At 48.1% G+C, this 26,605-nt stretch overlaps 1 protein-coding gene across 3 annotated transcripts in view; it reads left to right on the plus strand.

Annotated features, from left to right (window-relative positions):
* The window catches only part of RAB11FIP4 (RAB11 family interacting protein 4), a 104,451-nt gene that overhangs the window by 54,607 nt on the left and 23,239 nt on the right, over positions 1 to 26,605 (plus strand). The window contains exon 1 of one of the 3 annotated variants that reach the window (XM_054170332.1): positions 25,411 to 25,486. The exons of the other annotated variants lie outside the window; for them this stretch is intronic. The gene's annotated coding sequence lies outside the window, so the exon portion shown is untranslated. Of the gene's footprint in view, positions 1 to 25,410; positions 25,487 to 26,605 lie in introns of those variants that run through there. 3 annotated transcript variants of the gene reach the window in all.

Consider the following 26,605-nt stretch of genomic DNA (forward strand, 5'->3'; position numbering starts at 1 on the left):
TGGGGCTGGCTTGTCTCTCTCAGCAAGGTGAGAGGTTGTCCTTAGGGTTAGGCTGCGTAGGCTGTGAGTTGGGTTGTCTCAGCGAGGTGAGAGGTTGTCCATAGTGCTGGGGTGGGTGGGTTGTGAGTTGGGTTGTCTCTCTCAGCAAGGTGAGAGGTTGTCCTTAGGGTTAGGCTGGGTGGGTTGTGAGTTGGGTGGTCTCTCTCAGCAAGGCGAGAGGTTGTACTTAGGGTTAGGGTTGGTGGGTCCTGAGTCCATTCAGGCAGGCACATCCTTTTCCTCAGCTCCTGCTTTCCAGCAGACCAAGGCTGCTTTCACACTCCTGCCACATCCACAAGCATCAGTGGGTAATAAGAACCACATGGACCACAGGGGTTCTGCTTCCTGATCTAATTCACCATCTGTAACTGCTTCCATGGTGTGGGGTCCCAAAGCTTCCCCCCTGACAACAACTCACTTCCTCACAGGACCTCTTTTCTCACGGCATCTAAACACTTCTACACTGAAGATGATTAATTAGAAGGGAGAGGTGAGTGTCAAGGGCAGGGATCAGTGTTTAAGAGTAGTTCAGCATTTTGATTTGACCAGGTTATGGAAATAGAATGTGAAAGGTAACTGGGGGTAGTTTACTCTCTGCTGACATGGTATTGGGAGACTCATCACATTTAGCAGAGGGAGGGGCCCTTCCATGACCTGTTCTTTACAGGACATGGGGCACTGCAGGCTCCAAGCTGGGCTCACCCTGCTCCAAGCTGGGCTGTCTCAGTTTGCATGAATGTTCCCAGTCTGTGCTTCCAGTCTTGGTGCAGCTACCGGTCAGGAATCTTATTCATGGGCTTCATTTCCTTCTGTGCAGCACCAAGGCCATGGACAATACTCTTGATTACTTCTTATCACTGTTTAATTAGGATGAAAGTCAGAGGATGAGCGATTGGAGATTTTACACTTGGGGCAGAAATTGATGCAGGGAACAATCTGTCTGTTGGCTCCAGCAGGCTTCTTTTTAAAAGAAAGAAAAGCATTCTTGTCACTTTGGGGCTGACCTAAGTCAAGGACCATGTGCAAAACTAATCTTCTTGGCCTGTGATTGCAGAGACCTAACAATGGAGCAGAAATTGATCCTTTGCTAAATCCTGTGCAGTACCTCAGGGAGCGAGGTAGAGAGCCCAGGCTCTCTATGAGCCTGGAGTTGGCAATGCCTTAGTGGGACCCCATTGAAAGGCCTGGGTTGGACCTTTCCATTCACAGGGACTGCTCTTACTGTAGCAAGGAATTTCTTTTGCCAGTGTAGAATTGCCTGGGAATTGAAAGCAATCTTATTCTAAAGGCAGCTGTGGGCTGTGCTGTGCTTCCCTGTTCCCTGTCTAAATGTGCACATTGCCCAACAGCAGTACAAAACCAACCTGATGGTGCTTCAGAGAGGTCCTGATAGCACTGACGCTGTCTTAGCTTTGCCCGCACTGGTGAGCTTTATTGGGCAGCTCCATGTCCCTCCCAAAGCTGGGAGCTTTCCCTGAGGCACTCTGAGGAGCTGCAGTGAGAGCTACAGAAGGTGTCAGTGCCTCCTACCACAGATCTGCACCTGCTGTTCCCTGCTCCATGGCTAGGGCCCAGCACCATCCAGTCTAGCATCATCACACCCAGCTTCTGCTAGGCTGCCAACAGCCCATATGCAAGGGCTGGCCTCTGCCGTCTGAGAGGAGATGTCTCTCAGATCCTTCTCACAGTTAGGCTGAACCGTAGGTTATGTTTTTCCTGGTATGTCTGTGCTTCTCCAGGAAGCTTCTCTGTTGCTATATTTATCCTCTAATCCATGAAGAAGCTGTAACAGAAACAAAGGGCTGTTTTCTGTGACTCTCTGAGGCTGCTGCATCACTTTTTTGCTCCAGAGTTCCTGTGTGGAGCTCTAGGTTCAGGTCAGCTACAGCTGAATTGCCTTCTCTTCCAAGTTCTGTAGCTGGAAAGGGACATACGTCTGTGAGCAGGATGGTAAGATGGATACAAATGCTTGGCTAATGAACATTTGTCACACAAGAAAAATTAATTCTAACTTCCCTGTTAATGAAAGAGGTACCTGGAGAGACTCTAATGCTAACTGCAGGACTGGGAGAGAAAACAGCTGAATTAATTTCCCTGTGATTTTTAGGCAGGGCAGTTTAACCGTGCCCTCCATCATACCATGTTGTCCTCTCTATCAGTAAAAGAAGAATAAAACTATCAGTTCTGGCTCTTTGGATGGCAAGCTGGTTGGCAGAGCACATTCCTCTGACTCTTATGTGCTGGCTGCACCCAGCAGAACAGCTTCCTCCTCTCTCTTACCTGTTAGCCAACTCCATGGGACAGTGAATTAACACATTGTGCCCCACAGCCTGAGAACAGCAACAAACGACTCCCAAAGGGCCTGACAGTTAAATAACTGCCTCTGCTGCCTGACTCTTGAGAAACAAAGTGAAACTTAAACGGGAGTTCTGCAAAGTTTGATAGCCCTTCCGCTCTGCTGGCATCATTCATGGTGGGCGTTCAAGCTTCCAGCCTAATGGGGATTTGTGAGAAGGCATCAGCTCAGAAAAAGTGTCAACAGCACCACAGGTCAGCCCAGGACATATTATTATGCACCTTAGAAAACACAGCCAGACTTCACATCTCAGCCCAGCATGCAGCAATCATTAGTCACCCTGCATAATCTTCTTGACCTATTTTTTTCCCCATCTTTCACAGTGGTGACATTTGAAAATACTGTCTAGAGCTGCTTGGGCTCACACAAAGGTGTTAATTGGGGCTGTCTAGCTGAGAGTTAACATGGCAAAGTTCAAGGCAGTGTGCTCAGCACCCAGGCTGCAGTCCTGAGCACTCTCAGGGAGGTGATGGCCAGGAGGCCTGGGTGGCCTTGCGGCTGCAGTTTACACAGGAACTTGATTCCTGGTGCCTCCAAAGGGGCTGGTGACCTGAGCAATTTGCTTTCCCTGGATTAAGGGTTTGCCAGGCTCTGGCCCAGCAGAAGGGGTTGAATGTGAGAAGCACTGATGGCCTGCACACACAGCCTTTTTTGGTGTCTCAAGGGCCAGAGGTTCATGTGCTATTACCCTCCAGCCAGCTATCAAAATGTGCAAGCTTGTTCTGGAGCTGAGCTCACGCAGTGTGCTGCCTACACTGCCATACGCAGGTGGCAAGAACTTGATGCTCTCTCCCACTGGCAGGCTGTGTGTCTGTCGGGAGCAGTGCAGGTAGGACCTTATGTGGTTCTTGCTCCTTGTGAAACTGTCTCCTTGTCTGTTTTAGATCTGCTGTGACAGGACTGGGCTGGGTCAGTCTGCTCTCTGTATTTCTAGCTTCACTAAGTCCCTGGGTACTGAGTGCTACCCTCTGTGCTCTTCAGCTGTTCATTTCTGTAGGGATTTAGAGCAGAAGTGCTTTGTGCTGCCATCATCCTGTAAGGAGCAAAGAAGAAATGCAATGTATTCCCTAGATGCCAGGATAATGGTATCTCAACAGCATGCTAATTAATCATCTCGTAATCAGGTAATTATTTCCCATGTAGCTGTCTAATTACCATTTAGCAGCCCAGACTTCAGCTTGCACATAACTACTATTTTCAAGCAAGGGATTCAAGGAGAGGAACTCAGTGGGCCACTACTCCCAGTGTAGCTCCTCTGTCCTCTTTGAATTACTCCTGGGATCCCTTTGGTCTGTCAGCTCTTTCACTCCACTGAACCACCAGCAGCCCTAATCATTGCCATATTGGCCACAAGAAGAGAGTCCAACCAACTCTATTGCTCAGTGTAATGGACTTAGCTGCTCTGCTACAGCTGTTAATGGGCTCAGAAGTACATCCATATGTTGGCTCCCTGTGAGCTCCTACTAACCTGGCAGATTAAAGGCTAATAAGCTTGAGCCATACTTTTGGGATCAATGTACAAGATGCTCTTAGAAGGTGAGGTTGTGTATTCGAGCATGCTGGATGTCCCCGTGGCAGAGAAGAGACTTTACTTGTGTGGGAAGACCTCAAAGATAAAAATTACAATCTTCACTCAAGGCTTCCCTAACATTTGAATCTTGAGAGTTTTTTCACTTCTACCTCCAACTGATTCTCTTCTGGTTTAGATTTGTCAATATTTGTGATGTCTCCTGAGCGTGTGTTTGCATGCATGAGTCCCACTTCCATCCATCAAAAAATTTAGACTCATTCAAAAATTGCAACCACATCTGGGTGGGAGGCAGGAACCTCCACGCTGTTGAACTCATATGTGTCATAAAAATAGGCTTTTGTATGGGCATGGTTAAAGCACCACAGCCCTCCATTCATCTGACTTCACAAGTGTGAAAATGAATTACTACATCAAGACTATTCCCATATGTGAAAGCAAGCAGTGAAGACTGGGGTAAGGCACTTTCCCACTGGTGGAGCTGTGAGTTTTATGCAAGTGCTTGTGTTTGGGGTGCTTGTCAGCTGTGTCCCACTGTATCTGTGTCCAAGTTATAACATTCAGCCTTAAGACACCCAACTCCAGCTCAAACAGCAGACACACACCCAGCACTGTGCTGTCCAGGGGCATGCTGCTGAGTTCATGCCTCCCGTGGTTTTAAAGCTTTGTGACCCTAAATGAAGAGGTGACTTGAAGTCTTGGTGTCAGATTCACCCCAGACAAATTGCAGCAATTTTCTCATGCTTCTTAGTGCTCAGTTGTACCCAGCTGCCTCTGTGGGTATTTGCTGCACCCTCAGTTTTGTGTCCAGATCATCAGACCTTTGCCCAGCCTGGCCTCGGGATGGCCTTGCAAGCAGTCTGAAGAACTGGAGTGCTTGAGTTTTCTTGGCTTGTCTTCTTTCCATTATCTATCTTGGTGGTGATAAAGACTTGACCTCAGAAGTGCTCTGACAGGCTTTGCTCTGTGGAGGATACAGGAGGAGGAATGATGTGCAAGCTCTGCTCTCAATAGCTGACCTCGTGGAGCTTCTCTCCAGAGAAGCCAAGAGGAGGGAAATGGAGACCACATAAATAGCAGAGACTCTCCAAGAATATGTGCTGAAATAAATGCAGCTAAAAATAGTCTCTAAGGCTAAATGGGAGTCAGCTGGAGAATAACTAGCAAAAGTTTCTTCAAGAAAGTCCTGAAAGGAGGCAGCCATGTTTGCAGAAGCAATCATGCAAGCTGGAAACAAATGAAGTCTTCCTGGGGAAAAACTGCCACCTCCAGCACCTGCTGTTGGGGAGACTTCACATCCCTCCTCCCTGACTCTGCCTTCCCCAGTTTTGCTGGGGCTCCTTCTCCCAGGATGGGATTTTTTCCAGATTCTGATCATGTTTCAAGAAGGGGAGCTGCAGCCTGTGGAACCAGGCTTTGAGAAAACACACAGGTTGTGTAGCTCTTCTCTTCCACTGTGGTCAGGCAACTTCCTGGTCCCAGAGGCAGTAAAACTTGTTTAAAAAGAGTGGTTTTCCTTCACACCCCTTCTCCCAGTGCAGATCCCCTCCTGTCTTCCCTCTGCCATTCATTCCTCCCTTCTTGCCAGCTAGAATCTGCTGCTGTGGGTTACCAGAGCTGCTTCCCATGCAACATCTTTAATCCCAGATTGAAAAGTCTTTGTGAGCTGAGGCCTTGGTGTCATGTACTGAATATCTTAGATGCAGAAAGGGATCAAGGTGGCTTCTTAGCTAGCAGTGGTTAACACAGTCTATTGTGGGTTATTTCATTGCCATTTTTATGTGTCTTTGTATCTCCTCCTAGGAAGAAATGAGATAGCTTCTCAATAGCTGTAGTTTGGCTGTGGCACCAGGAGAAACTTCAGCTATAGTGCAGCTATAGTGCATTTTGACAGGCATTGAGGAAGCAGATTGAAGCCTTTCTGCTATACAATGCTGGGCTACAAAAGCAGCATTAGGGCCAGCAGCCCCTGCTAGGCGCCACTAGCTGATCCCAGATGCAGCCTGTGGGCCAGCGCTGATTCTCCACAGCTGCCTTGGCTCTCCAGACAAGCCTTGGCTCTCCAGAGCTGCCTTGGTTCTGTGATTCTGTGGCTCTCCAGAGCAGCCTAGGTTCTGTGACTCTGTGGCTCTCCAGAGCAGCGCACACTACGCTCAGCCACCCCAGGAAGTATCAGGAGATGCCATCCCACAACTGCTCTGCTGTGCCAGGAGTGGTTACTGACCCATTGCATGGCTCGGGAAGGAAGCCTGAGCCTTCACACTGCAGCCAGCAGTGCCTTACCTCTGCAGTCCAGCTTGGTGTGATCTCTCCCTGGCTGTCTTCCCAGTGGACCAAATGCCAATTCAAAGAGCAGAGCTGTTTCCTATTAAAGTTGAAATATCTGTAAAATCCTGATTTTAACAATATTTTGGCTCGGGAGGAAGGAAATTGTCTCAATCTCATTCTGATGTCTTTCAGAGTAGAGTTTCAATTTCATTTTGACCAGATTTTGAACAGATCTGTTTAATTACATAAACGTTTAAGAAACATTTTAAGAAACTGACTCCAATTAGAAACAAATCAATAAACAAACCTCCCACAACTCTTTTAGCAAGAACTTTCACCTTTTCCTGTAATTCTTTTTCAAGAGGATCAGGATTTCTCTTTCAGAATTCCTATTTTCAGCCTGAGGCTGGTGAAAGACAGGGCAGTGATCCAGTAAAGCAATCTAAGAATGTAACAGGAACTATATTTCATCAGAAATTGTTTCTCTCCCATTCAGAAGAAGAATGGCTGCTGCCTGCTGCTGTTCTGCTGGCTGCTAACAATGCACTTCGTTTTTCCTGACGTGTTTAGAAGAATGCGACAAGAGCCCCAAGACATCTCCTAACAAAGGAACCTATCACTTGGCCTTGGCACAGCCAGCTGAGGCTTTTCTGGGTTATGCATGTCAAAACTAAGTGGTGGGTGGAACTTCCATTACCCACCAGAAAGGAAGCAGAGGGAAGCAGTCTGATAAAATCATAGTGTTTCATTAGGCACGATTTCCCCTGTAAGGCTAAAAGGTTGCTGCCTACCGAATTTGTTCCAGACTTCAGGCATGCTTTTTTTAAAAAAAGCTTGAAAGTGTGAGCAGATAAGGAGTTAATTTACCTTCTCAGATTCAGACCTCCTGAAAGATTAATAGCAGTTGTGAATGTGAGAGATGTATTTGTAATCACGCTCGGCTTACTGTACTGGGATCTTTGTGGAGAGTGGAGGGTTGCCCTTTCTTTTCACATTGCACATTCCTGGCACCTCTGTGAAGGAAATGGAGAACCGCTGAATTAAGAAGCTCTACAGACTTAATATATCCCAAAATTTCATGGAGAGGATCCTACACCAGACACAACCATGAAGTGATTTGACCTAGAAGCCTTGGCTGCTTGAGAGTGAAGTGCCTTCAGCATCTGTGTGTAAAGAATATGAACCCTCTCGGCTGTCTCCCTCCCTGGCGTGTCCATAACGAGTGTTACTAATAGATGATCATCTTTTTTGCAGAACTATTCATGCTTAATCTCTTCTGGGTGGAATGATGAAGCTGGTTGAGGGCTGCACACTTCAGGCCTCAAGGCAAATGCAGTGCCAGGAGCAGGCAGAAGAGTTTCTTCTTTTTCTTCCAGAAGATGTCTCTGGGAGTATAAAGAAGGGTGAAAACCCATCTGCAAAACCAGAGTCATCTTCCCATGGTAGTTCCCTGAGCCTACTACTTCCTTTGCTTCCCACTCTCTTTAACCCACTGGTATTTGAAATCAGGACCTGAGGCCCTACTGGGAAGATCTATTGAACTGGTTTACTTTGGCCACACTACGTGCGGTCTCATGTGAGGAGCTCCTTTTAAGTTAGTTACACACTGAGAGTGGTGACTGTAGGAGGAAAGGAGAGGATTAAAGTATGTCCTCCCTTAAGCCTCCAGCCTTTTAAATGTTTGACCCTTCCCTGCTAGCCTAGCTTAACTCAAGACAAGGAGCTATAGAAAATAACATAATGAAACAGTGCCAGCTCAGATATCCTGATCATTTGTAACTGCTTTGATCTGGCTGCCATAATGTCAGTATTTTTATTGTAATCAGCTTGCCTGCAGAAGCAAAGATTGCTGGTGCATGGGCAAGGTGGAATGTATTTGGGATTGGCTGTTACATAGGAGCAATGCAAAATGTCTGCTCATCTCTTTTGGCTCTGCACAGGCTTCCATGAGCTCTGTGAACCTTTCCCATCTCAACACCTCGAAGATATGGAATAGTCATTAACACAATTATCATGACATAGAAGAGACACCAAATTCAAATAGACGCCGAAATGGCACCTGTGGTACAGGTCTGAGAAGTAACAGAGGGTGGTAATTTTTCAGATAGATACTTTGGCTCCTGCTGCATTTCAGACTTCTGTTTACCATTCATCTGGGTATTTCTTGCTCTCTGCAGCTTCATACATCTTGTATTTGGGGAGTTTTGGGATAGACCTTGTGTGTTTGTACCAGCATCTGGCACAGTGAGGCCTGACTGGTACAGCTCTGTTGCCATACTGCAGAGGTTGAGTCACTTGTGTTACTGCAGCAGCTGATTTTATGAATTCTCTGTGTTTCCAGATACCAAGAATTTTGCAACTGCAGGTCATACAGTTTTGGCATAGCAGGTTCATAGAGTTGTTCAGGAACAACTGATTCCACTGCAGACTTTAGCATCAGACCTGAAGGCAGGCTTCAGTGGTTTCTGATCTCCTCTGAGCAGCTGAAAGCAGGGAGGTGAAGCAGAAAGCTTAATTGTTTCAGAAGAGTAATGCAGAGAGGTTGTTACAACTCCAGATAGAACCTGTTTTGTTAATCAGCCGAGCTTCTAACCCGTGCAGGCCCTGCCTGGGAGTTTAGCTTTACCTGAATCGAAGCAGATGATGCAGTTTGCACTGTGTGTCGCCCATGACCGTACTGGAAGCTCCCATGAAAGGAGCATTTGATTAGGAATGCCTTAGCCAGGGCGCGATCTGGAGGCTTTGGAGCCTGCCCCGGGTGTCTTGGCAACGATACACAGTGGAGAGCCCTCAGCAGCATAGTGTCCCAGGTCTGGCTTCACATCCCACTCCTGCAAAGGCAAGAGAGAAAACTTCTCTGCTACCCAGACAGGCTTAGAGACCCTGCACTCCCCTGCGGAGGCTTCCAGAGCCATTCTCGGTAAGTAGAACTTGAAATTAAGGGATGGCAAATTTTCGTCGCAGAGAAACCAGCTTTTGTTAACCTGCTGTAGATCAGGGATGTAAATCAGGCGTAAAGGCACCGTTAAAGCACTCGGCAGCCTGCTTTCAGTTTGTGTGAGGCTGCTCTAAGTAGCCATTAACTGCACGGTGGCAGTGAAGGAGGTGAGCCTGAGCAAACCCCGCGATGGGGAGAGCAGAGCCTGCCCCTGCCCCAGCCCCCTCAGCCCTTCCCTTTCATTGTGTGAGGTGCTACCTACAGCAGACCTGGGACAACCTCACCGGGCTCCCCCATGGCTTCCGTGGGCTCCGCAGGTCGTCTCCTGCTCTGCTGATGCTAGAGAGCAGCCTGGCAGCGCCTGCCCCAGGCAGGCTGATAAGGCAGTGTCGTTCTGAGGAGGTGGACTCAGCCGGGCTGAGCTGTCCTTCCGAGATGTCTGCTTTCTTATGCAGCTCCAGACCCTGCAGTGAGCTCTTGTTGCCCCTCAGCTTTTTTTGCTTACTCCAAATGAACTAAAAAAAGTGACTGTGGAAATGCAAGCCCCACAGAGGCACCAAACCAGGGGAGAGGGCGAGGTTGAGGTTGTATGACCGGTTTAGGATAAGGGTGTCTGAATTCACCTCTAGCCTCTGTCACAGCCTCTCAGTGTGACCTCGGAGCAGCAGCTCATGTCCCCATGTGCTGTAGTGGGCCCACACAGGCCTCCCTGCCTGGCATGTGTCATGCCCGTGTGGGCTGGGTGGGCATGACTGGCTGGTTCGTCCTCATGGCAACCTCTTCCCATGGTGCTGATGCAGCCAGCCATCACTGCAGATGTGTCTGCTCTCCTGGTTTGAGCTTTCCTGGGCAGAGAGGTGGCACATGTTGTGAAGAAGCCTGGGATGTGTTTGCACAGAGCTGAGAGACCTGCAGGCACAGTAGAGGTCTGGGCTGGCTGCAATCACAGAATCACAAGTTGGAAGAGAGTCTCAGAGGACATCTTGTCCAACCTTTCTGCAGTCAGCAGGGACATCTCCAACTAGAGCAGGTTGCTCAGGGCCCCATTAAGTTTGACCTTGAATGTCTCTAGGGATGGGGCCTCAACTGGTGCTCAGAGCAGAGGCCAGGGCAGTGGTGTGGCTCCCTCATCTGCAGTTCCTTCCCAGCTCAGTTGCCTGAAGCTGTCCTGAGGAATGCAGCTTGCAGCAATGTGCAGAGCTCCTGTGCAGGGCCAGGAATCAAGCAGCTCCCTGTGAGCTGAGTCTGCTTGTCATTCTGTGAGGGGCAGGGAGTGCCCTGTGCCACCCATCCTGACACAGCAGCACTTCTCAGCAGCTCCTTTTGTGGGGATGAAGGAGATTAGTCACAGAGTACAGTGAGCAAAGAATGGAGGTCTGGTCCTTCAGGAGCAGGCAGCACTGCAGTGGGAGGATAAAGCCAGGGCTGGATTTATCGATGCTCTTTGATGGGGCAGTTGTACAAATGCTTTGTGTGGGGAGGAATGGGAGTTTAAAGAAACTCAGTTCAAAGGCTTCACGCATCTGATGGGCAGGCCAGATCCTTGCAGTTTTGGTTCCTTGTTTGAAGGAATGTGCAGTTCAGGAAAGGGCTGTCGGACTTGAACAGCAGCCAGAGGAGCCTGCTGCACCTCATCAGCTCTGCTGCTGTCCAGAGCTGCTCCCAGCAGGGTGTCTGTGGGAAGCCAGCTGTGGCTGGCTGTTACCTCTCTGTCTGACAAGTGACAAGGAGTTGGTTGGCCTGGCTCTGCTCCACTTCCAGTGTCATTTGGGAGATATCAGACCAGAATCTCTCCACTTAAACCAGCAAATCTCACTGAAGTCAGCACTGGGATGGTAAATCCTAGATAAGAGCCTGGCCTGGCATGTTTAAGAAGGACTGTAACAGCCATGGCAAGGCAGAGGGTGGTTCAGGTGGGGAGTTCCTTGTTTGCAGTGTGTTACTGTTAGGGCTTTCCAGGGCCTACTGCCTTGGAGAGACACTGTCTGTGCACTCCAGGGCAGTATCCATGTGGATATTCCTGATGCCTCCCTTACAGCCTCTTGTGATGACCTCAAGAGTATACTGTTGCCTGGTTTTGAGTTGCTGGACCTGCTCCCACAGAGAACTGCCATGTGTCACCCAAGTAAGCTATGCACACGAACCAGGCTCTTTTTGGCTCAGAGGATCCAGCTGCCTCTGAACTGTGCTTCTGCTGTGACTAATGGAGAATTATTCTGGGAAAGATGCAGAACACATTACACCCTTATCATGTCTTGTCCCAATTCACTGTAACACTTGTTTGCTGCAAGGCTGCTTAGAGAGTCTTAACTTGTCCTGCCCCATAGAGAAAAAAATGTGATATTTCAGTAACAGAAACCAAGCTGGATGTTACTTGCTTGCTCCAGATCTCCACCAAAAAAATCATTCTTCAAAATGTGCAATGTGTGCTCCATGAGGAGACTGTCCAGGAGAACAGAGCAAGTCCCCTTTCATCTCTGCCTCCCTCATGCCTCATGGAGCATGCTTGTCTGTGTTAAAAACCTCAGCCTTGGTCAGATCTAGCTTGGGCTGGGCTGCTGAGCACTTAGGTCACTCTCTCTCCCACCTTTATCTTCCCCCTCTTTCTGTTCCTTCCTCTGTTCTCCAGTAACAGTGACACCTAATTAGGTCAAGAGTTGTTTCAAACTCAGAACCTTTCAGGTTTTCCAGTAGCTGGGGGTTGTGTTACTGGAAGCTGCTCATTCTGCTTGCCCAGCTTTCCTGCTCTGTGCCTCTCTTCACTGCTCCCAACACTGAAGTGTTTCTTGCTCACGTGGCTACAGCAGTAAAAGTCATGTTAGCTCTGGAACAGGCTGCTGCTGGCTCCTTGGGGAGCTCCCAGAGAAACATTTAACTCTGAGAGAAATCTGCTTTTTTGCATTCCCTACTGTTTTATTAATAGGGAGGTTTTTGTCAGGAGAAGATTGTCACATGGAGCCTTCTGCAGCTTTGGCTGCTGTCCCGCCCTGGAGCCCAGGCACTGCCTCTTGCTTGGGAGCCACATCTGGGTAACGGCACCCATGCTGCTGCTTTTGGGGTGAGACCAGCCAGTGGCACTGATCTGGTCAGTAGTACCTGCTGAGACCTTTCGATCATATGAAACAGACCTAATCCAAGGCCTGGTTTGCCCCAGATTTTACAGTACCCAGACTCAAGAGGTCTCATTTAGCTCCTGTGAGGTGTTATTGCTCCCTACAAACAAGTTCAATTAAGCCATAAGGAGTGATTCCAAAGGAGGTGCTGGTCAGCATAAGATAGAATGGCAGAAGTGGATTTTCTGCAGCTGTAACCAAAATCAAGGAAATGCCAAAAGCATCCAATTCAGTCTGCGGCCAGCAGTCTGTGCCAGGATGGGCTGGGACTCAATGCAGACCTTGCAGTGGGTGTTTGTAGGTGATTCCTACCTACTTCCTCCAAATGAAATACAAATTGTCTCCTGATCTTTAGTCCTAGCTTTGAAACACACAGTTTAATACACAATCCCAAATTATGGTACCTCTGCAAATCATTCTGTGATTCTTAATGGCTGGATAAATATCCAGACCTTTTGAACAACCAGATGAAAGAAGGGCTGATAATTCAGAATGATTAAAAAGATTTCAGCTGCTCTTCAGGGTTAATTGAGAGCAAAGACTGTTACCCCCACTCACTGCACAGATTTCAATTAGGCTGATGGCAGAGCTGGTCACAGTGGCTGGATCTGGCCTGTAACAAATTGTTGAGGGAAATCTTTCTCATTTCAATCACTGAACCTTATTAAATCAATTTCATACAATGTTTTAGTCATTGCCTTTCATTCATGCCAAAAGAAAGCTGCTTCTTCAGAGCAATCAGTAACAGACAGAATTTGCATGCTGCAATAACAAGACTGGCTTTGCCTGCTCATGTGCTGTGTAGAGACTGTCCAGAGATGTTCTTCTAGGTGTCTGCTGTATAAAAGAGCGGCAGGAGGTTCTTCCAGCTTCTTCACCAAGCAGGGAACCAGGGTATTCAGGTGAGATGATGATATCTAAGTTCTTAGCTTTAGTAAATATTTCATAGATTCATAGAATAGATTGGGGTGGAAGGGACCTTAAAGACCATGTAGTTCAAACCACCCTGCCATGGGTAGGGACACCTTCCATTAGCTCAAGTTGCTCAAGGCCCCATCCACCCTGGCCTTGAACATCTCCACAGAGGAGCCATCCTTGACCTCCCTGGGCAACCTGTTCCAGGGTCTTCTCACCACTGTCACTGGAAAGAATTTCTTCCTAATCTCCAGACTGAATCTCACTTTCTCAAGCTTCAATCCATTCCCTCTCATCCTTTCACTACAAGCCCCTGTAAAAACTCCCTTCCCATCTGAGCACCACTCCTGTCTCAGGACATCTTGCAAGGCAGGTTGTTCAGCAAGCCAGACTAGCAGATAACATCTTTCTTGTGGTGCATTTTTTGCTCAGATTTGTATCTGAATTTGTTGTGCCACTGTCCTACTTCTTACCTCAAGAGCTTTACCTTTCTTTTTTTCCAACTCTCATTTCCAGCTGAGTGATGCTTTGTTGCCAGCTGGGGTTAAATCATGACAGCCACCTCTGGGTTTTTTTTAGAGATTCACTTTTCATTCTTTAATCACCTCAAGCACTTAAACCCAGTGGGATTTTGGAGGAATGCAAGAGTTCTGAGCTTAGCCTCTTCTGCTGTCTGGGGCTGAAATGGGTCAGCCTGGGAGCTCACTGAGCTGTCCTCGCCAAGCAGGATGTCCTGTCAGGTTTACATGGAAATAACAACCATCCCAATGGGTTTTCTTCTTTTATTGTTTCATCTCCCTGCTGCCAGCAGCACATCGGAAATCAGAGATCCAGGCTGACCTCCTAGAGAAAAAGGCTTGCTGCCAGGGAAGTAGATCTCAGACCTTTATAGAAGGAAGTGTCACATTACCAGCTGATAAAAGATGTCTGACAGAGCCTAAAGCATAAAGCACTGAGCCTGAAAGTTGTAATCCAATAACTGTCTGAAAAGGAGCCTGCATAGCCATGTGAGGAGCTCCCAGGTGCCAGCAGTGTTTGCAGCCTCACAGGAGAGTCCCCTGGGTCTTGTGCATTCCTCTGGGTTTCAAGTGGAGAAACTCAGTGATTGCTGTTCCAGTTAAATTGCACTTTCCAGAGGGACTGAGTGGAGAATGGATCACACAGCTCAGAGCATCTCAGCTTATCAAAGAGGGATATGGTTCTGCCCAAGACACCTTTGGCTGCAGCTGCACAGGCATCACAGCAAGCCTAGCAAACTGGATGGTGAACTGACAGGCTGTGGAGCCAGGAGGGGGCCAGTGCTGCAGCACCCTTGGAGGCTGTATCTCTTCTTACCTGTAGCCTCTGACTCCTGGGTGTCTGTGCCAGTGGTTAGGTGTTGCTGCTCTGTGGGCATGGGCTGCTGGAGAGGCTGTGCCTTGAGTATCTTAGGGCTCTGCTGGGGCATTAAATGTCTGTGTTCTGGCAGCTGAAGCCAGTCTTCAGTTATGCTGGACATCAGATAGGAGTGACTGGTGATGCTGATCCATCCTTGGGCTGTCACTGCTGCCTCTGGCTGCCTGAGGCTGATCTGCTGGGAAGGAATTGGAGCAGACACCTCAGATCAGGAATAACTGACAGCAGGGGCTCTATATGGACAATGCAATTATTTTCTTCATTTTCCTTTTGTCTAGTGATAAGATGTATGATTACCATAGAGGAGACCACCTGCTGTTATACTGTGATTTGAGAAAGCCTCTGAACTTGTTTCTCTTGAGTTTTGGCCACCCCAATTTAAAACAGAAGCAATTAATACACGGGAGAAGTGAAAGGTGTTTAAAAAACGAACATGGAAGTCTGGTTTGAGCATCCTCAGAGCCAGCTCTGCTGAGAGGGTGGGAGAGAGGGAAAGAAGGTTTATCTCTGGGAAGATGAGCACTTTACCCCTGAGACTTGCATGAGGTCTTACCCCAGACTTGCAGTTTCCATGCTGTGTCTGCAGGACAGGTACAAATGCAAACCTTCTGGTGGAGCTGCCGTATATCTGGAGTGTTCACTCTATATCTGTTGCTGTTCACTACTGCATGAAAATGCCAACATTTAGAAATAGCATTTTTTTGTGAGCCTGAAAGATGTTGTTTATTCCTGGCAAGGAGGTGCTAGCAGCATTCAAAGAGCTGCAGGAGCAAAGCCAACTGGTAGGATACACTTTCCATTGCCCTTGGTGGACAGAGGGTACCAGAAGTTTCCAACCCTGTCTCCTAGCCTTGGGGAGACTTTCAGCCTACCTGGAGGAGCCATTGCTCACGTGGTCAGCTCAGTCTCCAGGCAGGGCAGCACTAGTACCTACCAGGGAAACCAGTTCATGCCAATGGAGATGTTCATGTAGCATAGTTGGGACTCAACGTGAGAGAAGATAACTTGAATAAGGATTTGCAGGGCTCATGCAAAATGTGTCTGTAATGAAAAGAAGTTTGCCACTGATGTCAGGAGCTTTTGGAGCAGGCTGTGGCGAAGTGCTGATGCTCACTGGCTCATTGTGGGCTGCCTTTGTCTGGTGGCCAGCTTGCTGTAGCATCCTTGGACATCAAAAAAACATTGTTTTTCCCAGGAGCGGGAGGAGAAAAAATGGTTTCAGCTGAGGAGCTCTGTGATATACTTTATTCAGTCCTTGGAGAGACTTCCAGTGTTGAAGTTAGCTATGATTTAATGATAAAATGCTAATATCACTTGGAAAGGACAGACAATTGGTCCCATCAGCCACCCTCACACATAAGTGCTGCGCTGTGTGCTCGGGAGCCAGCGTGCTACTGCCGCTCCAGATCGCTGCCCACGGCTTAGTCATTTGTCTGAGCGCCAGTGAACAAAAACACAGATGCAGAATGAAACATCCTCTCTGCCACAGCAGAAAATTAATCATGTGAAGTCCTCAGATCTCCCAGTAGCTGCCCATTGCTCAGGGAGGAGGGAGAGATTGAAGCCAAGTATGTGAGGAAAATATTTCCCAGCTGAGGATAATTTTAGTCCTGTGTAGCATCCATCCTAGCGAGGTTCTTCATCAGAGCCCCGGGGGTGGCATTGCAAGAACAGAGAAACGAGCATCCAAGTCCTAACTTTGTCATTGTTTTCTTGTCTGAGCTTTGAGAAGTCACATGGAAGTAGTTTTGGAGCTGGAGACCACCTAGGCTGTATCCCTGCTGTTCAGCAAAGCCTCTCAGTGTTTCTTTGAGCTTTCATCACTCAAATATGGAGCAGAAGCAATTAGAGGGTGGGAAGGAGGTGTCAGAACACCTTTAAAAGCCACAGCCTCTTTCTGTCTCATACTAGGTGAGCAGTTGATAATACTCAGGTTTTGAGTCCCGCTTGGGAAGGGGGATAGCAAGCGGAGACTTGCTGGGAAATCTATAATGAAAAAGGCCTTTAGGTTTTTCAAGCTGATCATGGGACATCACTACCGTGGGTCATAAAGCTAAATGAAGCTGTGCATCTGGTCCTTAAACAATTCCCTCCAAACGAGTGCTACCTGGGCATGGAATTGCAGGGGCTGAGCACTGCAGCCCCCGCAGCATAACACAGAGCCAAGGGGAAGCTCTTTGTGCAACCCATCCTTTGCAGAGAAGAGACAGGGCACAGACCGCAGCTCTGGCTTTGAGGAGCCTGTTGCTCTGCTGAAGCTGCCAGCACTCGTGTTGTCCCAGGCAGCAAATGCATTTGAGGGTGAGCATCTCTTATCACAGTTCCCATGCTGGTGACTGGTTTGTCCTGTTGATTGACAGCTGTGATAATGAGGTTATTGTGAGGAGGCAATCAGTGCACAGAAATGTTTTTATGTCTTGTGGTCTGGGATCTTGGGCTTTTTGTGCCCAGAGAGGCTCTGTCTCTAGCTGGCTGGGCCAGAGCAAAGGCTAGAACATGAAATGACTGTACAGGAAAAACCCTTCTTGTTTTCTCATCTCTGCATTAGGTGTTTAGTTTGCCATAGCCCTTGCAGAGCTGTTTGCTGTAGTATCAAGACAGGATTTCCTAAGCCTTTTAATGTACCTTTGGAGTGAAAATACCTGGGGAGAAAAGCAAGTCCTTTAGCCCCTGTGGGCAAATTATTGTTCACAGATGCTCCATTTCTAAGTAGATTCCCTTTGCTTCGCACTCTGTCCACGTTCACTGAACTCTGTTGACTTAGCCCCTGGGTTTCATGCAGCTGGCTTATCACACTACAGTCCCCCGGGAGCCTCAAGTTTGGCTCTTGGCTGATCCCAGAATGAAACACTGAGAAAGGGATCTGATGACTGGGCAAGAGTGTTGTGAAGGAAGAGGGCAACATTCTGGTCACAGGGCTTGGCAAACCCAAAAGTTTTCTACCTGTATCTTTCCCCTTTTATTCTCTATTTTTTGTGGAAGATTGTTTTACAAAGCACCACTCTCATGATGCAAACCCCTTGTTTTCTTTCTCTCTTCCCACTGATCCTCCCGTTATGCACCTGTGAGCTGCAAAAAAAAACCAAACCCACATTGGCAGTGGCCAGCAGCTCAGGGATAACATCCACCAACATGAAATGCCATGGAATGTATTGAGCTGGCATTCTCTGGTGGCCTGAGTTCCTGCTGTGGGGCAGAGCTGATGGAAGCACCTGGCTTGCTGGATTTCAGTGTGAGTACAAATGGGTGATGAACAGGAACCACAAATCCCATAGGTAGAGGAATGTGCTGGGGGTGGTCCAGGCTGGAATTGGTATAATTTTGAAGGCTAGAACTCACTTCATGTCTCAGCTGTGAGACTGCCCATGTGTGACTTTGTAAGAGGGCTGTTTCTCACAAGGATTGGACTTCCCTCTGTGGTATCCAGCCCTGCCTTGGAAATGCTGTGCAGACATTATTTGTAGGAAGTTGTGGGGCTCTTCCCTCCATATGTTGATATTTTGGTAGTTGCTAGTTTTCAGCCATATCCAAGAAGGAAAAATCTTTTTCTGGATAGAACTAATGGTTCAGCTCATCCCTGACTTTCTGCATGACTCAAGATCCTAAACCCCAGATTAATCCTGAACCAGACATATACAAACTTGCAGCAGCTGCAACTTAGACTGAGCTGATTTTATTAACATTAGTTACTGAAATATGCTTAACCTGACAAGGCAGCTCCTCTGCTCACCAGTGCTGCAGTGTCTCTCAGGCAGAAGGAACTGAAAACATCTGGTTCCTCCTTTGGTGAAGAGCCAAGAGTCTGCCAAGGAGTGAAAAATAAGCTGAGCACTGCAGCGTCACTGAAGTGCAGAGTCACAGGAAATGGACCATTGCATCTCTCTCTTGTATCCATGGTGACCCAGGGACTGCCAGGGGCTGGGGACTCAGGGTCTGTCACACTGTGCTGTCAACATGCAGCCACAGGTGACTATGGAAGATGGGAACTTAGCTGGTGTGGCACTTCAGTGTCTCTGGCACTGCAAGAGGTCCCAGATCACTGAAAGGCAGCAGAGTCACTGAGCCCCAGATCTGCACCAACTGGGTCTTGTGACAACAGTCAGATGAAGCAAGCAGTTCAGCTCCTGCTCTTTAGAGCCGCCTTCTCTCTCTGGCAAACTCACTGAGCCTTGATGGAGACACCATAGCTGTCAGTGCCAGAGGACTGAGTCAAGGCCACCTTATTCCTGATGAGTGTTTCCCCCAGGGACAGCCAGCTGATGGCGGTGATAGCATTTGGCTAGATGACCAGCTCTGGTCAAGCAGCTCCATCTACTAGATATGTGCTACATGGAGATGGCACTGGTTGATAAAACAAAGAAGATTAATGGCCTCAGATGTAATTCTCCAAATAAATAAAACTTTGATGTGCAGTGTAATTTAAACAATCTATCTCGTATGCAGTTTGGGAGCCTGAGGTGTATCAGAAGTCTCAACGAGCAAACATTTGCTGTGGCACAGTTCAATGTCTTTCAGGGATAACAAATGAAAGAGACTTGCTTTTAGCTTCCATGTCTCTCTTCACCCCAAGTTTTGGTGTCTTACCCCGAGTTTTGGTGTCTTCCTGAACTGTAGACCCATTTCATTCATCTACTGAAAACTAGGGCTGGAGACAGGAGAGTACTTCTGTGGCCTTCTGAGAAAGAGATCATGAAGTGCAGCAGGAAAGTATGCCTGTGCTGCACTAACAAATCAACATTTTTATCAGAGAAGTTTGCTTTTGAGACAGAAAATTGTCTGGTTTAGAACAGAAGAGGGAGGATCAAACATCCTACAAGCTCCAGGCATGTTCCATGGACATGTTATCAGCCTAAACACTGCCCTGGATTTGCCAATCTCCATCAGCACAGATGTGCTTTGGGCACAGTGTGCTCATTGTCCCAAGACAGAGCAAAGGGAGTTCTTGAGTGATGTCTTGTTATATAGATGTTGCTGCTAAAAGCAAATTCTCTCAGCGAGTAAGTGCAGATTGTTTCTGTTATTGATTGCCAGGGTCTCTGCTTCATTGAGACCACATGGCTCACTTTGTTTTGGTAGCTGCCTTTCATTAAAACTGACAAAGAGGTACCAGCCTTTGAAAAGATGAGTCCGGAGAGTCCCCTGGGCAGTGTTTCCATGCTGTAAACTGATACTGGCACGTCTGATCCACAGATGCTTTTAACACACTAATAAAACAAAAGCCTTCCTTCTCAGGGTGGTCTTCCACACTACAAAGCTTTCTGGGTTTGTCCATATTTAACAGGCCAGACCCCAGGAAGCAGAAAGAACCTGCAATTCCTCCTACCTTCAGCTGTGCTCCCAGGACTTGCTCCTGTGTTGTAAACTGCAGAGAAAAATTCCTGTGTCTGTAGTTTTTCAAGGTGTGTTTTGCTGCTACACTGAGGGCTCAGGATGTGTTTTATATTCATAGGGGGTGTCTGTATTGGTTTCAGTATTCCTGAGACCGGCACTCAGAAAACTTTCATCCTCACTTCAGTAACCAGTCCTACTCCTCTCCTGTTCTTGCAGCACCTGACTTCACAAGGAGCCAGTCAGAGCTCTGCTTTAACATACCAACCAGAAGATTTTTGTTTTGGTGTTGTATCTGAAGATAGCTAAAAAAATTTAGATCTGAGGCATTTCCTATTAGGAGCCATCATGAGTAGAAATGTTTGACCTCAATCTGTCTGTGCAACAGCTCCTGATCTGTGAAATGGGAATGCCATCTTCTCTCATTTTGCAGGGGCTTTATGAAGATAAATTAATCTTTGCAGAGCACTCAGATGTCAGAGTGATGAACACCACAGAAATGCTCGGGGAGAAATAAATAGTTCTGTCTACAGAGCAGGCTGTTAGTAGTAGCCGTAAATAAGACATGAAGCTACACTTTGATCGGGAAGACTAAAGCAGACATTGAATGGCTGCTGATACACTGAGTACCATCCAGCCTGTGCCCTGAACAAATCCAGACCAGTGGGAATTGCTGGGTGATTAAAGGGATATGTTCACACAAGCAAAGAACAGCACCAAAGTGAAGTTGTGCCCATGAGCTTAGTACAGGCTTTTAATTGCTTCAGGATGCTCTGTTCTGCAACCTTCCTGTTAGCCGTGGGTGAAATATCAGCCACCAGTGAGTGTGAACTGTTCTTGTCATGGCCAGCTGATTCTTTTCCTTTCCTCTGCCAACAAGTTATGTTACACAATGTTGGGGCTAAGACCTTAAAACCATGTTGGGTGAGTTAAAACCAGGTTGGACGAGGCCTTGAGCAGCCAAGTCTAGTTGAGCGGTGTCCCTGCTCATGGCAGGGGGGCTGGAGTAGATGAGCTCTGAGGTCCCTTCCAACCTCAGCCATTCTATGATTCTATGTCATGAAAACGTGTTTAGAGCTGAAATTCACAAGAGATGTGTTCTTCACTCCTACTCAGGTAAAGCAGCCAGTAAAGCCCTCCTGCCCCTGCAGCCACAAGGAGCAGTCAGTTTGCTGCAGCAGAGACCGATGAGTAAATGTGTTTGCATCTCTCTGGTGCAGCATGGAGCTGCTTGGCTCCACCTTAGTTTAAGCTCTGAGGTGCCTGAGGGACACGCACACTTTCCCCTGTCCATGCCCTCATCCTGCACAGCCTGTCTCTAAAGGCCAGGCTACATATTTTGCACTTGAATTTGCTTATGTAATCTGTTGTTTCATTTAAAAATTGTTATTACTGGGCATTTTGAGAAGGGCTACATAGATTTTGGGCCCAGCATATTTTTGTAATGTTTTTGACAAAGGTGCTTTAATCATGGACTCACAGCTACTGTTATAAGACACCTTCAGAGCTTGATATGAGAAACCTAATGATAAAGTTGCAGTGGTGAGCAAAAAAAACCCTGCTTTCCAGAGAGGGATGCATGTCCTCTTCCACTATCCTTGCTTTGGATTTGCAGCGCTTGACTTATTGTCCCTCAGGCTTTTGGAGAGGAGCTCAGAAAATCCCTCCAAATGCAGTCTCGTTAAGTACCCAAAATGTAACCTACTGATGGCAGAGAGGTTGCAAGGAGCTCATCTCTAGAGAGAGCAATGGTTAAGTCCCCTGAAATGTCTTTATGCTATAATTGCATGCCAGAGAGTTAGGTCCAACTTCATTATAGGCCCAAGAAATTGATGCTAATGGGGCCTCAGCCAGCCCCATCCTGCCCTCAGTGCTCTCCTCTGAACTGAGACCTTCTGTTGGGAGCCCTTTCCTTGACCCATGCTGTTTGATCTGCCAGGCTGCCTGCCATATTCCTGAGGATAGCAGGCAAGCAAGCACTCTGCTCTTATTAAGGCTAGTGGGGATCACAGGGAGAATAGACCCCCATGGTCTGCTCCACAGTGTAGAATCTGAAGAGCTGCTTCCATAATTGCTAAAATAAGCCTCTCTGCAGACACCTGGGGTCTTGTTTCTTGAGAGTAGGAGCAGGGGTTGAGCTGAGCCTGCTCCACCCAGAGCAATGCTCCTGTCCTGCTGAAGTTTGGAGCTGACCTCCTCACCTCATCCAGGGATGGAGGGAAGGAGAGAGCAAGGAAGAAACTGCAGAAAGCTCTCAAGAGGCTGTAAATGCAGTCTGCTTCATGCCCCTCTGCAGTCCTCAGCTCAGCAGCCCCACACTTTCCCTGTGTTCATCCTATCTCAGGCTCCTCTTGACTTCCCCCTCAAAAACATTATGGGAGGAAACTGCAGTTGGGAGAGAGTTCATTCTGCATTCTTTGTCCACTTTGCCCTACCTCAAAGTCTGCCTTTGCCTACTCTGATTGTAAGATCTCTGGGGCAGGGACGCTTCACTCTCGGTGTTTCTGCAGAAACTGTCTTAATTAGGGACCATTCTTGGCTTGTTCTGTCATAATAAAAGGGAGTCATAATAACACTGCAGTAACTCAAGCTAGTCTCCTTGCATTTGCTTCAAAGGAGGCACTCCAAAATAAGAAGAGAGTGGATGAGATGAAGATCAGACCAGCTGTAATTACTAGTCTGCAATCTCTCATTTTGAAGCAGAGCAGTTAGGTGCAGTAGTAACTTGGCAGGTTATTACTGATGGGGAAAAACTCACACAAAAGGTATTTTGACTTAAGTATCTGCACAAAATAGCCTCCAATAATCATCAGAGAGAGCATGATTAAAGGCTCTTGAAGCATGATTGGAGTTGCCAGTTTCCATGAGACAATTAAGATGCAGGTTTGGTATATACATTCTGGTGATCTCATTATTTTCATTATTAATTAGTCTCTGTTCTTCACATTTCAGCTCCAGTTTCTTATCATTAGGGTGACTAGCCTGTGAGTGATGCCTTAGTGAGAGTCAGAGGAAGGATTCTGCCTCTAGAACAGCAGAGGAGGTGCCAGCCTTTGTTCAGAACTGCTCCAGAAGGAACTGCAGTGCTTTGTATGAGGCCAGCAGGTTGCCCTGCCATAAACCCTTTCAACAGTATACCCTGCCCAGCCTTTTCTGGCCAGGAGCCCCTGCTTCCAGCAGGCACTCTGGCTGTTCCTGGAAGCCAGCAGCGATTGTGATTGTGATTTAGGCACTCAGCTTTGCATTTAGCAATCTTCCTCTTAGTATCCAAATATTAATATTTTGAACAAATGCCCTCTGTGGGATCAGGCAGTGCCAAGCACCTTCTGCCTGTGTAGCCATCTCTTTTCTTTCCTGTGGGAATGGGGACAAAAGTCTACTCTCCATTAATGGAAAGGTAACTGTCACTAGCCTAATCCCAGCCCCTGGACAGGACTCACAAGCAGACACACTCTGCAAACAACACTGTGTGCAGGTAGGCATATCACAGATGAGATTTAGGGAAAAACAAGATGAATTAATATGGGAACTGAGTGTGAAGCAGAGCCCTGCCATTTCCAGGGGTCACATCTGCCTTTGTATGGCACCCAGTTCTTCCTTATTCAGCAGAGGGAACTTTTCATTTTCTTTGGTTGGTTGTGTAAAGGGTCAGGTTCAGTGGATTACTTTATGCTCTGCGTGTAAGAATGAGGCTAAGGAATTTCTTTTGCTACTGGAACACAGAAGAAGTCTGGAACACACTCAGAAGTCACTGTGATGAAAATAGGGCAGGTTCAGGTGACTAGGAGATGGGTTTGAGTGAAGCCTGAGACAGTGGCTTTGTCATTGCTCACTTTGGTCTGTTTTTTATCATTTCCTTATCTCTGCTCCAAGTACCTCTCTGGAAAATTCCCTATCTTTGATCTTGGTGAAGTCTAAAACATTTGAGGATAAAGTACTTAACTGATCGTTCAGTCAGCATCTCTGTAACTCTGTATACAAGCACTTCACTAAAGCACTCCAGAAGAGCTTTGCGTAACATTCCTGGAATATCCAGAGTTAAGTTCAGAAGCAGGTTTGGGAATGCAGCCTGATCCAACAGCAGGGTAAGGACTGGGGATTCTTTCCAAGTTTTTCAGTGTCATTCTGGTTGGGAGGAAAGCGCTCAAAGGGAGGTGTTTCCTTCTGTGTGTGATGCTCAGTGAGAACTGACACTCAGTAAGGGCAGGGCTTGGCTCCTGGACAGGAGTTTTGCAGACAATGTTTGTTCAAATACCACCCTCTGCCTTTGGGTCCTCTACTGCAAAGCTGCAGAAACGGATTCCATTTAATTTTTTGTTAGCACAGTAAACACAATTCTTAGGGGGCGTTGTGAAAAAGGAAGTTACACAACTTCTAAGAAGTGAAGTGAATTTAAAATAACAGTGTGAGTGTGGTCAACCTTTTTGTTTTGCTTTGCTTTATCTTGTAACTGAAGGGATTCAAATCAAGGATGAACCAGACGTCGCTGCCTAATGAGGTCTGCTTTGCTTTGGAGCACCGCACCCTGAGGGTGTTTTAGATTGGTATCATCAGCATGGGGAGGCCCTGCATGCGTTTTATAATTGCCCAATTGTAGGAATGAAGGCACACTGGACAGGAGAGGTCATCCTCAGCAAACCCTAGTGTCCCCAGAGACTATCCCCATCCAGGGACCCAACATCTCACTGTCCTCAGGGGCTCTGTCCACCAGGGAATCCCCTTCACTTTATGAGTCATTGGAAACGTGAAATCACTCTGTAAAATTTCCCCCACTGGTGTGTACGGTGTGGTCCTCACAGACCCAGCACCTGCAGCAAGGAGCTGGTTGTCCCACACCCTGGTGAGTGCACCTGCCTGGGGAGTGGGGGGAGCCATGATTCACCTGCCCTCATCCAGATCTGCTCAGTACCTCCTCCATCCCATCACACCATTTCTGAACAGGACTTTTGCTGCCCTGGGTTTGAGCAGATATAGATAGAGATGTTTAGAATCACTCTAGGTGATTCACATTTCCTCTGTTTTTCCTCTGACAGCAGGTCTTTGGGAGCACATAGATGTGGTGCAGAGGGACATGGTTTAGTGGTGGACTTCACAGTTTTGGGTTAATGTTTGGACTTCATGGTCATAAAGGTCTTTTTCAACCTAAAAGATCCTAGGATTTAATTCCCCAGGAAGCTTTGTTATCAGTCGTTACAGCTAGTTTTGGATAAAACTGAAGGATTAGGACTAAAACCACCAGCAGAGTCAGGAAGACCTCACTCACCCTACCCAGCTGGAGGAGAGCATTTCTCACAGGAGGACCCAACCACAACCAACCCTGTGGGACAGGGGCGACATTTGTGTCCCTGTCCACCCACCATGCAGCTCTGACGTCACGGAACCCCGGGAGCTACACCCTACACCATCCCCCCTCCCCCCCCGCCTCGTTGCGTAGCAACCGCGGGCCGGGCCGCGCGCGCCTCCGCCAACTGTTGCCCGCCAAACGGGGACGCGCCTCCGCCTCCCGCCTCCCGCCTCCTCTGCGGGCGGGACCGGGGCGTGGGGACGGCAGTGTCGTCCCGGAGCCGGGCCAGGTAGGGGAAGCCCAGGCGGGAGCTGCGTGTGAGGTGAGAGGGAAGTTTCGGGGTGGTGTTGGGGGTTTGTATGCTGCTGCCCCCGGGGCAGGCTCTCTCCTGAGGGGCAGAGCCGGAGCTCGTCCTGGGGACTGCGGCGTGGGGGAAAAGGGATCTATGGGGCAGCTCCGCGAAGGCGGTAACGCTCTTGGCTGTGGAATTCCACCGGAGTCGTGAGATGGGTTGAGGAAGAGGGGGAAGAGCATCTCTCTGCCCTTTCTGTGGCGGTGCCAGCGCGTTGATGGTTGCACGGAGCGGCTGGGAAGGCAGGAAATAAGGCAGGTAGAGCGAAACCCGGCGCGGCTGGTGTTTCGTGGTGTTCTTTTTTTCCCCTTTCTTGTTTGCCTAAGGAGGTTTTTTTCACCCCACAGTGATTTAGGCGGAAAGGTTGGAGTCGCTGTGGAGGTGAGATGGTCCTGGAGAGGTTTGGCTCTGGGGAAAATGGAAAGCTGCAGGGTGAATGGGGGTGTCAGGGGGGAAGGGGGAGGGGGGAGAGGGGTCCTCTGCATTGCTGAGCCTCCTGGCACTCGGGTCTGGCACCTGGTGATGCCCAAATCCCTCGGCTTTAAATCTTCCGAAAGGAAGGAGGAGAAAAGAGTGCTTTTTCAGGGTGAGCCCCAGCATGGGACTCGTTCTGTAATTGTTTCTCTGGTGAAGGGTTTGGGTTGCAGTCACCGTTGACGGTTTTTAGTACCCAGCGGTGGTTCTGAGTGCATCTGCTGTCTCTGGGATGCTGGTGACAGAGGCAGGAAAAAATGACTCGCGGTTGGTACGTGGCTGTCACGACAGCCACATCTGTGACTGTAGATCGTGGAAGGCTTTTCCAACCTCAGTGCTTCTGTGTAGCCCTCGTGTGGGACCCGTGTGGCCCTGCTTGGTGTCTGAAGTGGCCCTGCCTGATGAACCGACTGGAGTCAGACCCCTGCTTTATGTGCCTAAGAGAGCAGCTCGCAGGAGAGAGCTTCCTCTGAAGCTTTCCGCAGTGGGAAACAAGAGATGTTAACAGCTCTTGGTCTGGAGTTGTTTGTGGTGTCTGGAATGGAGATGGACAATTGTGCTTTTCTAGTAAGCAGAAGTAACCTATGGCAGAGAACCCAGGACAGGCAAATGCTG

The sequence above is a fragment of the Dryobates pubescens genome, chromosome 20, assembly GCF_014839835.1.
Source record: "Dryobates pubescens isolate bDryPub1 chromosome 20, bDryPub1.pri, whole genome shotgun sequence".
Taxonomy (NCBI): domain Eukaryota; kingdom Metazoa; phylum Chordata; class Aves; order Piciformes; family Picidae; genus Dryobates; species Dryobates pubescens.